Consider the following 13,427-nt stretch of genomic DNA (forward strand, 5'->3'; position numbering starts at 1 on the left):
CCATACCACTGCTGTGTTTACTGAAGAGGTCAATGTTGAAAATCAAGGAAACAGCTGTCATGATGATGCAACTGGGGGAATCTGAAGGAGAAAACGATCAGCGTGATGGTACCAACATCAGGCCATCCGCCTCAGGAAACGCTGGCCCCAGCAGCTATGACGAAGAAGAGGAGGAGGAACAGCTGGAGTTGGAGCAGGAATTTCCTGCCACCACTGACGAGGGCCAGAGCGGTGCACGTTGGACTTCCACAATTCAGCGCGAATGGTCAGCAGAAGCAGACCAGGAAGAAGGTGACGACTATGATGCATCACAACAACTATCACAACGCTCACAAGAGGATGATGAGGATTCTGGTAGGACTCTGGCACACATGGCTCAATTCATGCTACACTGCATTGAACGCGACCCACGCATTGTGCGCATTCTGGACAACACCAATTACTGGGTTTATACCCTTCTGGATCCACGGTACAAACACAATGTTCCAAAACTGCTTGAAGAAAGAGTCAGACAGGTCAAAATGGAAGAATACCAGCAGGCCCTTGTGGAGACTTTAGAGAGGAGATTGACATCCTCCCCCTCCTCTAGCCAGTTGTACGCCGACAGACTGACTTCCGCAAACCCAGGACGACCAGGAGGGCAGCAAACAACACAAGCCGCAGCTAGTGCCCAAAAGGGAATGGTATCGGCAGTGTCCTTGGAGTGGGAAAATTTTCTGACACCCATGCAGCAGCAGCCCACAGAACAGCAAGCGTGCAGATCCACCTCCAACACCGATCGCCTGGAGAAGATGGTCAAGGACTACATGTCAGATGGCGTAGCTGTGTCTAACAATCCATCTGCACCCTTCAACTATTGGGTATCGAAGCTAGACACCTGGCACGAACTGGCAATTTACGCAATAGAGGTGCTGGCTTGCCCGGCAGCCAGCGTTATGTCGGAACGCTGCTTCAGTGCTGCCGGAGGCATCGTCACAGATCGGCGTATCCGCCTCTCCACAGAAAATGCAGACCGTCTGACTCAAATTAAAATGAATCAATCCTGGATTGGAAACGACTACGCAACACTCCAGGACCCCAACCAAGTAACATGACCAATGAACATCTGGGATGGTTTAGCGTTTCCGGTCCCTGTTTATTGAACCTCTCATCTGTATTACATTTATGACTGCATGGCGGCAAAAAGCATTGCTGCTATATCCGCACGCTTTTTGTCCTCATGCAAGGCCTGGGTTGTTGTGTCTCAAAAAGCATGGCCTTCTCCTCCTGCGCCTGCTCCTGTTCCATCACGTGTGCTGCTGCTGCTGGGTTAGCGTTTCCGGTCCCTGTTTATGGAACCTCTCATCTGTATTACACTTATGACTGCATGGCGGCAAAAAGCATTGCTATATCCGCACGCTTTTTGTCCTCATGCAAGGCCTGTGTTGTTGTGTCTCAAAAAGCTTGGCCTTCTCCTCCTGCGCCTGCTCCTGTTCCATCACGTCTGCTGCTGCTGGGTTAGCATTTCCAGTCCCTGTTTATTGAACCTCTCATCTGTATTACATTTATGACTGCATGGCGGCAAAAAGCATTGCTATATCCGCACGCTTTTTGTCCTCATGCAAGGCCTGGGTTGCGTCTCAAAAAGCGTGGCCTTCTCCTCCTGCGCCTCCTCCTGTTCCATCATGTGTGCTGCTGCTGGGTTAGCGTTTCCAGTCTCTGTTTATTGAACCTCTCATCTGTATTACATTTATGACTGCATGGCGGCAAAAAGCATTGCTATATCCGCACGCTTTTTGTCCTCATGCAAGGCCTGGGTTGCGTCTCAAAAAGCGTAGCCTTCTCCTCCTGCGCCTCCTCCTGTTCCATTATGTGTGCTGCTGCTGGGTTAGCGTTTCCAGTCCCTGTTTATTGAACCTCTCATCTGTATTACATTTATGACTGCATGGCGGCAAAAAGCATTGCTATATCCGCACGCTTTTTGTCCTCATGCAAGGCCTGGGTTGCGTCTCAAAAAGCGTGGCCTTCTCCTCCTGCGCCTCCTCCTGTTCCATTATGTGTGCTGCTGCTGGGTTAGCGTTTCCAGTCCTTGTTTATTGAACCTCTCATCTGTATTACATTTATGACTGCATGGCGGCAAAAAGCATTGCTATATCCGCACGCTATTTGTCCTCATGCAAGGCCTGGGATGTTGTGTCTCAAAAAGCGTGGCCGTCTCCTCCTGCGCCTCCTCCTGTTCCATCACGTGTGCTGCTGCTGGGTTAGCGTTTCCAGTCCCTGTTTATTGAACCTCTCATCTGTATTACATTTATGACTGCATGGCGGCAAAAAGCATTGCTATATCCGCACGCTTTTTGTCCTCATGCAAGGCCTGGGTTGCGTCTCAAAAAGCGTGGCCTTCTCCTCCTGCGCCTCCTCCTGTTCCATTATGTGTGCTGCTGCTGGGTTAGCGTTTCCAGTCCCTGTTTATTGAACCTCTCATCTGTATTACATTTATGACTGCATGGCGGCAAAAAGCATTGCTATATCCGCACGCTATTTGTCCTCATGCAAGGCCTGGGATGTTGTGTCTCAAAGCGTGGCCTTCTCCTCCTGCGCCTCCTCTAGTTCCATCACGTGTGCTGCTGCTGGGTTAGCGTTTCCAGTCCCTGTTTATTGAACCTCTCATCTGTATTACATTTATGACTGCATGGCAGCAAAAAGCATTGCTATATCCGCACGCTTTTTGTCCTCATGCAAGGCCTGGGTTGCGTCTCAAAAAGCGTGGCCTTCTCCTCCTGCGCCTCCTCCTGTTCCATTATGTGTGCTGCTGCTGGGTTAGCGTTTCCAGTCCCTGTTTATTGAACCTCTCATCTGTATTACATTTATGACTGCATGGCGGCAAAAAGCATTGCTATATCCGCACGCTATTTGTCCTCATGCAAGGCCTGGGTTGCGTCTCAAAAAGCGTGGCCTTCTCCTCCTGCGCCTCCTCCTGTTCCATCACGTGTGCTGCTGCTGGTGCTGGGTTAGCGTTACCGGTCCCTTTTCCTGGAACCTCTTCTCTGTATTACATTTATGACTGCATGGCGACAAAAAGCATGTTACCTGTGCAAAGAAACATGACATTTTCCACATTTAAAAGACAGTTTTTCCTTTGAAACTTTACAATCAATTTTCTCAAAAACTATAAGCTCTTTTTCAAATATTTTTTTCCTCTTGTACCCACTCCCAGGGTGCACATACCCTGCAAATTTGGGGTATGTAGCATGTAAGGAAGCTTTACAAAGTACGAAAGTTCGGGTTCCCATTGACTTCCATTATGTTCGGAGTTCGGCGCGAACACCCGAACATCGCGGCGATGTTCGGCGAACGTTCGCGAACCCGAACATCTAGGTGTTCGCCCAACACTACACTGTAGTCACTTTATGTCTGAGTCAGGACTAAGTCAGCCACTTACATACCGGATATTTAACTATTTCAGGCAGAGAAAGAAAAAAAGGATCACAGCATAGTTATTTGTGTTAGGCACTGTACATACACATGTCTATCTCATCATGTCACATGTCACTTCGGGTATCCTTTAAAGAGGAACTCCTGTGAAAATAATGTAATAAAAAAGTGCTTCATTAATTATGTATACATGATTTAAAAAGTGTTTGCCCATTGTAAAATCCTTCCTCTCCCTGATTTACATTCTGACATTTATCACATGGTGACATTTTTACTGCTGGCAGGAAGGAGATTGCCTTTTTGGTAGTTGGAAACATCTGTAAACAGTTATTTACCCACAATGCTTCAAGGCTCCTACAGTGTGATGCCAGAACCATGGTCCTGACATCACTCTGTGGGAGGGGTTTCACCACAATATCAGCCATACAGAGGCTTGATGATCTGTTTGTGAAAAGGAAAAGATTTCACATGGGAAAGGGAGTATCAGTATCAGTATACTGATTGAGATGATGTTCAATTCTTGGTTACGGTTTCTCTTTAAATTAAGCCCTGACTTACCTCGACCCAGACGTTAGCTGTTGGCAGTTATGTCAAATTTCATGCATGGTTTAGTGGAGTTCACTTGGAAAACAGAAGTTATAGCTTTTTGTTAGAACACTGGTCTATAAAACACTTTAAGGAGGTTATGCAATCTTGCTTTATAAATTCCAATCTAATTTAAAGTTTCACATCCCTAATATCTGTTAAAGCGCAAGCCAATCAGGATTTAGACCTTGACAATGGCAGCATGTCAGCGCGCTGCCCTTTCTCATGTTCTGCTTGGTAGAACAAAATGAAATGACATAATTAAGTGTGTGGCTGTAGCTGAAAGACTGGGCATGGCTTGCTGGATGAGAACAAAGCTGGGTATATAAGTGGCAGTTCACTCAAATGGGCTGGCTGAACAATTTGATGAAGGCACATAGAATAAGTCTTTTAGTAGATTGATTGGGGTGTAATTTGTAAGGAATTTCTTTTATTTTTTTCCTATAATAGCATTTATAATATTGATGTGTTGTATTATAAAGGGTAACTCTGCTTGTTAAAGCGGACCTGAACTCAGAACTTCCACAGTCTATGGCTACTTTCACACCAAGACGTTGCGTTTTAGGGGACGTTAAGGTCGCATAACGTGCCCCTAATGCAACGTGTGGCGGTGTTGAAGTTGGACGTCAGACTGAGCTGCGTTATGCAGCTCTCAAAGCAGCAGCTCCAGGATAGTGATGGGAAGTCCGGATCTTTTTAAGGATTCGGATCATTCGAATCGGATCATTGAAAAGATCCGGATCTTTGAACCAAATCATTTGAATCATTTTACTAGGGAAGCAGATTAGGATCAAATGAACGATTTGTTCATGATATGGACAACACTAAGAGTCCCACCACGAGTCACCACAGTGCAGTGAATATTAATTAGCCATGTGGCTAGTCACTGAGCATGTGCAAACAATCTAACGCAGCTCTATAGGGGTATAACGTTCAGCATGCTGCACTTTCATTTACCGTGCAGCGTTCTACCCTAACACAACGTGTGCACTGTGAACAGCACATTGATTTTACAGTGCTGTGAGTTAGGCTGCGTTACTGGCTGCTGTAACGTGGGACTTTAACGTCCCACTGTGAAACCAGCCTAAAAGTATTAGAGTACACAACAAATTGGAGAAAAAGCTTCTACTGGTGCTCACGGTACTGTCCAAATAAACACTAAAAATCGTAATTATAAAAGGTATATAATGCAATTTTATTCAAAAATCTGTTCCATGAAAATAATAAAAATAACATGAGATGGCCCTCTCCTCATGCAGACCCACATCACGCCACCACTCACACATCTAACTGGCCAATTGTGTACCAAGAGTGAGCTCACATAAATGGGATGGGACCTGTAAGGAGTGGGACTTTCCACAGCAGCAGTGATCAAATTAGCATCCAAAGCCAGATTGAAAAAGCAAAGCAGCAAGCTGGTCGTCAGTATGCATAAGCACAGTGTAATGCAGCAGCCAGATCCATTAAAGCAGCATAGGTAATGATGTGTTACCACGGTCTCTCACCACTCAGTAGTCTTCACAGACAGAAGCTTGAGAGTCCTAGATGTAACGATATACATCAGCTGTGACACAATCAGCAAGGTGCTCCAGTGTGTGTTACACCCGGCAAAATGTCCAGTGATGCTGGCGATGTAGGCCTCCAGGGCTAAGGCTCATGCATATGGGTAGAATGGAATGATGTCCAACCTACCGAAAGTCCCAGATAGTGCTGCCAAGCCTGCGTGCAAAGTCCTGCTCCAGGTGATGGAGAGGGAGGGCAGCGGGGGGGGGGGGGGGGGGGTTGCTGGGGGCCTCAGGAGGAGACGTCGTATCATGCGGCCCTAAAAGTATTAGAGGCAGAGGATCAGCAGGACAGACGATCAACTGGTATTGTTTAAAAGGAAATAAATATGGCAGCGTCCACGTCCATTCTCAGGTCAGGTGTCCTTTAAAGTTTTCTGTGCAGAGATATTAAAGTGGACCTGAACTTTTGCACAGGACAGAAGGAAAACGGAGATAAATGCGCTGTATGTATTTAGAGAGTCTAGCCGTTCTAATTCCCGCCATTTGTGTTTAATCACAACTGTAATTTGATCTCTCAGCTGTGTCAACTCAGGATTTCTGGCTGCCTCGGCAGCTAATTTGTAAAAACAGGATATTAAAGGATACAGCCAAGCTACTACAAAAAAAAAAAAAAAGATCCACTTATCTGGGGCTTCCTCCAGCCCGAGGCAGCCGTCCTGTTCCCTTGCCGCAGCTCCGGTGGCTCCCGGGCTTCTCCGCTGGCACAGCCGACCTCACTAGGTCGGGTTCCGGGTCGGCTTCTTCTGCGCTCCACCGCGCGGTCACGTGGTCTCTCCGATGTCATCAGGACAGTACTGCGCAGGCACAGTAGTTCTCCACGAGCTGGAGGAAGCCCCAGGTAAGTGCATCTTTTTTTTTTTTTTGCAGCTTGGCTCACTCCTTTAACCATTTACCGTCAAACTAACGTATTAAAACGTCATGCTTTTGCCTGTTAATGGCAACATGACGTTTTAATACGTCGCGCATTCCCGCCGCCGCTCCGCACGTGTTCGCGCCGCTATCACCGCCGTTTCCGTCGGGTTCCCGTGCTGGGTGATTGGGGAAGAGGACCGAACGGTCCTCTACCTAATCGCACTGCCTGGAGTGAATGGACGCGACCGTGAACAGCAGCCACCTCCATTCACAAAAACAGGAAACTGTAACAATTTAATAAAGTGTAAAAAAAAAGAAAAGTGGTCACTTCCTATATGGGAGAGTGTTCACTAGCCCCATCTTGTGGCCAAAAAGTATATTACAGGTACAAAGTACATACATACACAAGTACATACAAACTATTAATAAAATTGATGAAATTACACTTCCAACCCCCCCCCCCCCCCCCCAAAAAAAAAAAAACACTTGTAAAAAAAAAATCAGCTTCAAATAAATAAATAAATAGTTGCCTTTTTTAATCTATATTTTATGGGGGGAAATTAATTTTAATTTATTGTATAGGGGCTTGTAATTGTGGCCAGAAGGAAGAAAAAAACAGAACAGAAAAATAACACCTATATTTCAAAATAATATATTGTCGCCATACATTGTGATAGGGACATAATTTAAACAGTTTAATAATCGGGACAACTGGGCAAATAAAATATGTTTGTTTTAGGCACAGGAGAATGTTTCATTTTAAAAGTATAATGGCTGAAAACTGAGAAATAATGATTTTTTTTCATTTTTTTTTTGGTTTTTCCCATTAAAACGCATTTTTAATAAAAAAATTATCAGCAAAATGTACTACCCACAGAAAGCCTAATTGGTGGTGAAAAAAACGAGGTATAGATCATTTTCTTGTGATAAGTACTAATAAAGTTATTAGGGAATAAAAGGGAGGAGCACTGACAGGTGAAAATTGCTCTGGTCCGTTAGAGTAAAAAAACCATTGGGGGTGAAGTGGTTAACCTTGTGGGCTCGATTCAGTAAACCGTGCTAAGTGTTAGCACGCCTAAAGTTAGTTTAGGCATGATAAATTCACATCTAAAGACTTTAGGCGTGATAACTAGGGTGCTAACTGGGTTAGCACCCATTACTAAATTTACATCGCGCGCACAGTCCCACGCGCAAATTTTTGCACGCGCACCGCGAAAACAGCGCACCCGATGCGCCTATAAGGTCGCATTGGGTGCGACCTTAACGTCACACCATGTGACGTTAAAGTCGCACCCAATTCGATCTTATAGGCGCATCAACGCACCGTTTTCGTCGCACCGCGATGCGACATTTTGCGCACACCGCGATGTGCGCACACAAAGTTTTCAGTGTGGGACTTTGCGCGCGATGTAAATTTAGTAAACGGTGCTAACCCAGTTAGCACCCTAGTTATCACGCCCAAAGTCCTTAGGCGTGCTAACTGGGTTAGCACCGTTTACTGAATCAAGCCCAATGTCTGTTTACATGAATGCAGGAAGTAGACATACTTCAGATTTATTGTATCAGCTGTGAATTTTTTTTTCTTTAAAGGTTAATATGCTGTTTCTTATCTTTTAAAGCAGAGAGGAAGTTCTGAGTTCATGTCCGCTTTAACAAGCAGAGTTACCCTTTATAATACAACACATAAATATTACAAATGCAATTATAGGATAAAAAAAGAAAGAAATTCCTTACAAATTACACCCCAATCAATCTACTAAAAGACAAGCCAGTGAACTGGTGAGGGATAGATCGGAGGGCTGTAGTGGGCGAAGGACAATTTACAACTACAGTTTTATTCTCATCTGCACCCATTCAGCTTTCGATGCCAGCCAATTGCAGAGTGTACAACAACAGTTGACAAAAGTCTGAGTTTTGATCAGCTTTTCAATCACTGCCGAATTTCTGGAGCAGAAAGCTGTCCTCTAACAGCTATCTCTCTCATTCATGGAAACCAGACCTCAGGCCTGGAACCCACTACAAAACGCTATCGCTAATCACAATCGCTAGCGTTTTGTATGAGCAGTTTGTAAGCGATTTTCCAGCGATTGTGTTGCGATTAGCGTTATAAAGTCTGATTGGTCCTTTCAATGAATTTTAATTTTGTTACAGTGTGCAGTAACTTCAAAACGCTTGCAAAATCGCTCAGTGCAAGTTTTGATGAGCGATTACGCCAGCGATTACATACTTATATGCATGTCCTGCGTTTGCGATTTTCGGAATCGCAATCGCTCCAGTGGAAGTTGCCCCATCCATTTACATTAGCTGCGCGTTTTTACAAAACGCTAGCGTTTTCAAACGCTCCCTAAACGCTCAAAAAATCGCCCTTGTGGGTTCCAGCCCTAAAAGAGGAATTGCAGCTCTGGCTGCTTGTTAGCTGGCATTAAAAAATGTTTTTTTTCTTTTTATAATTCCAGGCACGGATATTTTCATTCTTCTTTTTCTTACAGCAAAGCTGCTTAGTTCTTTGGATATAGCCAATATAATATTATCGTGGTTTGTTTAGCTAAGGAATAATATGCAAATAGGACAATCTCCTACATTAGAAAACGAAAAGTAATTTGTTTTTGGAACCAGCTCTATTTTATTTAGATTCTAGACCAATATAAATACAGTATGTACAATGAATTGAGGTGGCCAACCCATAACAGAGGGCTGATCTTTTGATGGATTTGATCACATCGATTTAATCTTATAGGGATTACTTGATCCCTGCATGGCTGATTAATAAACTTCTAGTACATTTTGGACAGTTTTGGAAAATTTGGGACAGAAGGGAGCAGTAGTGTGATGATCCGCTCAGCTGGCTGCACAGGTAGACAGCTGTTTGTCCATTCCTCTAGTCTGTGGGCTGCAGGTCTCTGGAACAGAGACCTGTCTTTCCATTGCAAGTTTCTGGTCTGTTCTCTTGCTGGGGAATTTGCATACATTCGTTATGCAAATCCCCTACCTGCCTTCTTTGATGACTGGCACTATAAGAGCTTTATGTTTCCCAGAAGGCTTTGCTGGTCATTTCCTTTCCATGGTCTGTTCCTGATGGACACTGCTGGAGTGTCAGCCATTGCTATCTAGTATAGTTAATTCCTGGGGGTTGCTTTAGGCTCCCCTTCTAGCCCAGTCAGGTTGTATTATCTGTATTGCCTGTTCTGTCTTGTCTTGCCTGTTGCCATTATCCTGTCCCAAAGGTGGTCGACAGGAAATGGTTCTGATCTCTGTTCTTGGAGTATAGCTGGTGCAGCGGTTGCTACCAGCTATCTCTTCTGTTCTGTCTCCTGGGATCGCGCTAGCTACTTTTTGCTAGCGCTGGGGATCCTTCTGTTCTGTCTTCTGGGATCGCGCTAGCTACTTTTCGCTAGCGCTGGGGATCCTTCTGTTCTGCTACTCAGTACCTTGATCGCGCTAGCCACTTTTCGCTAGTGCTGTGAATCCTATCTCTCGCTTGTCCCTGTTTTCGTGTGTCTGTCTTGTCTGCTACGCTTGCTGGAGGCTCGGTGAGGTAACCGTTAAGCAAGCGCTCGCGTCCTCTGTTTCATGTTTGTCTGTCGATGGTTAGTTAGGCGTGCTTGTCTCTATTGTGCTTATCACGTGGAGGCCGCGCATAACCGCGTGCACTGTTGCGAATGAGTGCGGTGTTCGCGGTTAGCTAGCGTTTGTTATTTTCCGTATCTCCTTATTGTATTATTTGCTGTGCCTTTGCTACCCTCGTATTCTATTCTGATCTGCCTTGTGTCACGTCTGGCGATCGCACCTCTCGCGATCGCGTTCCTATTTCATATCTGCTGTTGTGTGTGCGCGGTCGCGGGGTGGCGACTGGATTGGCGCACACACATACAACCTGTCCCTTTGCTCAATCTCATTCGCAATCGCCTCTCTTGCGATTGCGTTCTGCGCTTCGTACAATTCCTGTCTGGCACTTGTGGAGGTACAGAGGATTGGTTCCTCTGCACTCCCCAGCGCCATCTGCCAACAGGAATTTCCCTCTACAGGTGCGTAGCACCTTTTGCTGGGTGCCTGCAAATATACGCTTGTGGAGGATTTCCGCTGTGTCAGCGCACGCGTTGTGCGCTGATCACGGAGAAAGTTCCACAATCGTTACAAGTAGTTTTCATTGACTTGACAAAATTCTAACAACCTCCAAAACTCCAACAACCTTCTCCTAACCACCCCACGCATCTCACACTCCCATGCACGACTACAGGACTTCACTAGAGCTGCCTCCATCCTGTGGAACTTTCTCCCACTGCCCATCAGGTTTGCTCCCTCCTTCAACACCTTTAAACCAGCCCTCAAAACTCACCACTGCTTTAACTCTCTCTGTCGATAACCTCTCGATGCAACGCCCTCCTTTCGTGTCAACCCCCCTCCCTCTAGATTGTAAGCCTTTGGCATGGCCCTCTCTCTTTGTGTATCATACTTGATTGTGCTCTATAAACACAAGAGCCGGGACAAGGTCCTCCAGCACCCAAGGCTGAGACACCAAAGTGCTCCCATCCATCCCTCCCACCCCAGCCGTCACACACTAATTGCTATTAGGCAACCCAGGGCCACCCCCCCAGCACCTTAATCTCTAGTTATCTGGCTTGCAGTCATTGCCATGTATCCCCTTTTCTTATTACTACTAGTGTATGATGTGGCATTGTGTATCTTATTGATTATTACCTGTATTGTGTTGTCGATCACCCCGTTATCATTGTCTGTAATCTTATTTATTGTACAGTGTTGCATAATTTGTTGGTGCTATATAAATCCAATAAATCATAATAATTGAGTTATCTGAGGAGGAGCAGTGGGTGATCAATAGGTTTCTGCAAGGAGTAGAACAAAAATAGCAGGTTAGCAGACTAACTGAAAATTTCTTCTAAATGGATATGAAGTAGTGCAAAGGATAAATCAAGAGCAACTCCCTAAGTTATCTCTAGTAGGAGATCAAGTGATTAGAGATGGCCTGAACGGTTCGCTAGCGAACGGGAACCGGCGAACTTCCGGGGTTCACGATCGCAGAGAACCGCAAACTTTTCCGGAAGTTCGATTTGCCCCCATAGTGCATCATGAGGGTTAACTTTGACCCTCTACATCACAGTCAGCAGGCACATTGTAGCCAATCAGACTACACTCCCTCCTGGAGCCCCCCCCCCTCCTTTACAAAAGGCAGGCAGCGTCAGGCATTGGACTCACTCGTGTGCCTGCAGTAATTAGAGAAGGGAGAGCTGCTGTGCAGAGACCTATAGGGAAAGCTTAGTTAGGCTCTTGTAGGCTTGTTAGCTTGCTCCTTGCTGATTCTTATTGCTAAAAAAGCACCCCTCAACAGCTCTTTTGAGAGCTAATCTTGTTGTGATCTATATTTTTTTTTTATGTGGCCCACTTGCATTATATACAGCCCTGTCAGTCAGTCCGCAGCTGGCCTTTGGCCCCTTGGTGGTAATTACTACTGTGCCAGGTGCAGATTTGTAATACCCATCACTTCATATACCTACCTGTTGTTCATAGTGCACCCACCTACCTTCGTGAGATCACGCAGTGTCACTGTGCCTGTCCGGTACCTGTCTGTGTGTGACAGGTGCACATTATAATACCCATCACTGCATATACCTACCTGTTGTTCCCTTCAGTGCAGCGCACGCAGTGTCACTGTACCTGTCCGGTACCTGTGTGTGTGTGTGTGTGTGTGTGTGTGTGTGTGTGTGTGTGTGTGTGTGTGTGTGTGTGTGTGTGTGACAAGTGCACATTTGTAATACCAGTCATTGCATAATTGTTCACAGTACCTGTGTGACCGCACGCTGTGTGATTTACCACTCCGAGCATACCTGTTAACTGCACCTGTGTGATAGCTGCACATTGTATTGTAATACCAGTCACTGCATACCTTTCACTGCATCTGTGACTGCACATTGTATTATACCTGGCAGTCAGTGCATACCTTTCACTTGAATGGATGGCAGACTTGCCCTCCATAACAGATTCTCGTTAAAGGTAGTAAAGTCGATTAGTGTCATATTCAGCAGGGCCTCGAAAGTCCTCCTGTATTGTTTTTTTTTTTGTCACTACCTCGGGACTTGCATGCCATGCCTGCTGCCTTCCTTGGATGTGTGGTGGTAGCCGTTTCTCATGCTCCAACTCCGGACCGGAATCGAACTCTGACTCCCCGGCAGTACACTTTCTTTAACAATGGTAGAGAAAGAACCATCAACAGTATGAGCAGCGATGGACTACTGTGTGCGCAGGCTTGACCTGTGGCCAGAGCTGTCCCAATTTGCCATCCAACTTCTGTCTTGCCCTGCCTCAAGCGTCCTGTCAGAAAGGACCTTCAGCGCAGCTGGAGGCATTGTCACTGAGAAGAGAAGTCGCCTAAGTCACAAAAGTGTCCAGTACTTCACCTTTATCAAATTGAATGAGGCATGGATCCCGGAGGGCTACTGTCCGCCCGAAGACTAAGTCAGTCCCCACACACAGCATCTCTGCCTGCACGCCATGTGACTACCTGCCCCAAGACTAATTAGGTCCCCACACAGCATCTCTGCCTGCATGCCACTTGACTGCCAACAGGGTCCAGGACTCTGTATTCCTGAATTTTTAAGGCCGCTATAATAATTTTTCTGGTGCGTGTACATGCTTGCCTAATTGTTCTGGCTGCACTGCAGCTGCAACAACAAAACAAAAGGCATGTACATGTGTCAATTCCCCTTCGTGATCGTTACCTTGCCACTGTGAAGGGGCTTGCATATCACAATGAAGCAATGACCACCGGCTATATGAGTGTCTCGGGGGGGGGGGGGGGCACACCCACACCCACACCCACACCCACACCCACACCCACACCCACACCCACGATAAAAAGGTTGTTGCTTCTTTGTGGACAGACCAAATTTGATCAGCTGGACAGTCACTGTTGTTCTATCATTGAGCTACCACAGCCCGGCGACCATATGGGCTTGAAAACCGCCACAGCCTGCACTCTCGCCATGGTGTGTACCAGTC

The 13,427-nt window shown here is 46.0% G+C and overlaps 1 protein-coding gene across 3 annotated transcripts in view; it reads left to right on the top strand.

Annotated features, from left to right (window-relative positions):
• PITPNM3 (PITPNM family member 3) overlaps positions 1-13,427 on the top strand; it is a 913,937-nt gene that overhangs the window by 288,907 nt on the left and 611,603 nt on the right. The gene's annotated exons all lie outside the window — the stretch shown is intronic.

The sequence above is a fragment of the Hyperolius riggenbachi genome, chromosome 2 (genome assembly GCF_040937935.1).
Source record: "Hyperolius riggenbachi isolate aHypRig1 chromosome 2, aHypRig1.pri, whole genome shotgun sequence".
In the NCBI taxonomy this organism is placed as follows: domain Eukaryota; kingdom Metazoa; phylum Chordata; class Amphibia; order Anura; family Hyperoliidae; genus Hyperolius; species Hyperolius riggenbachi.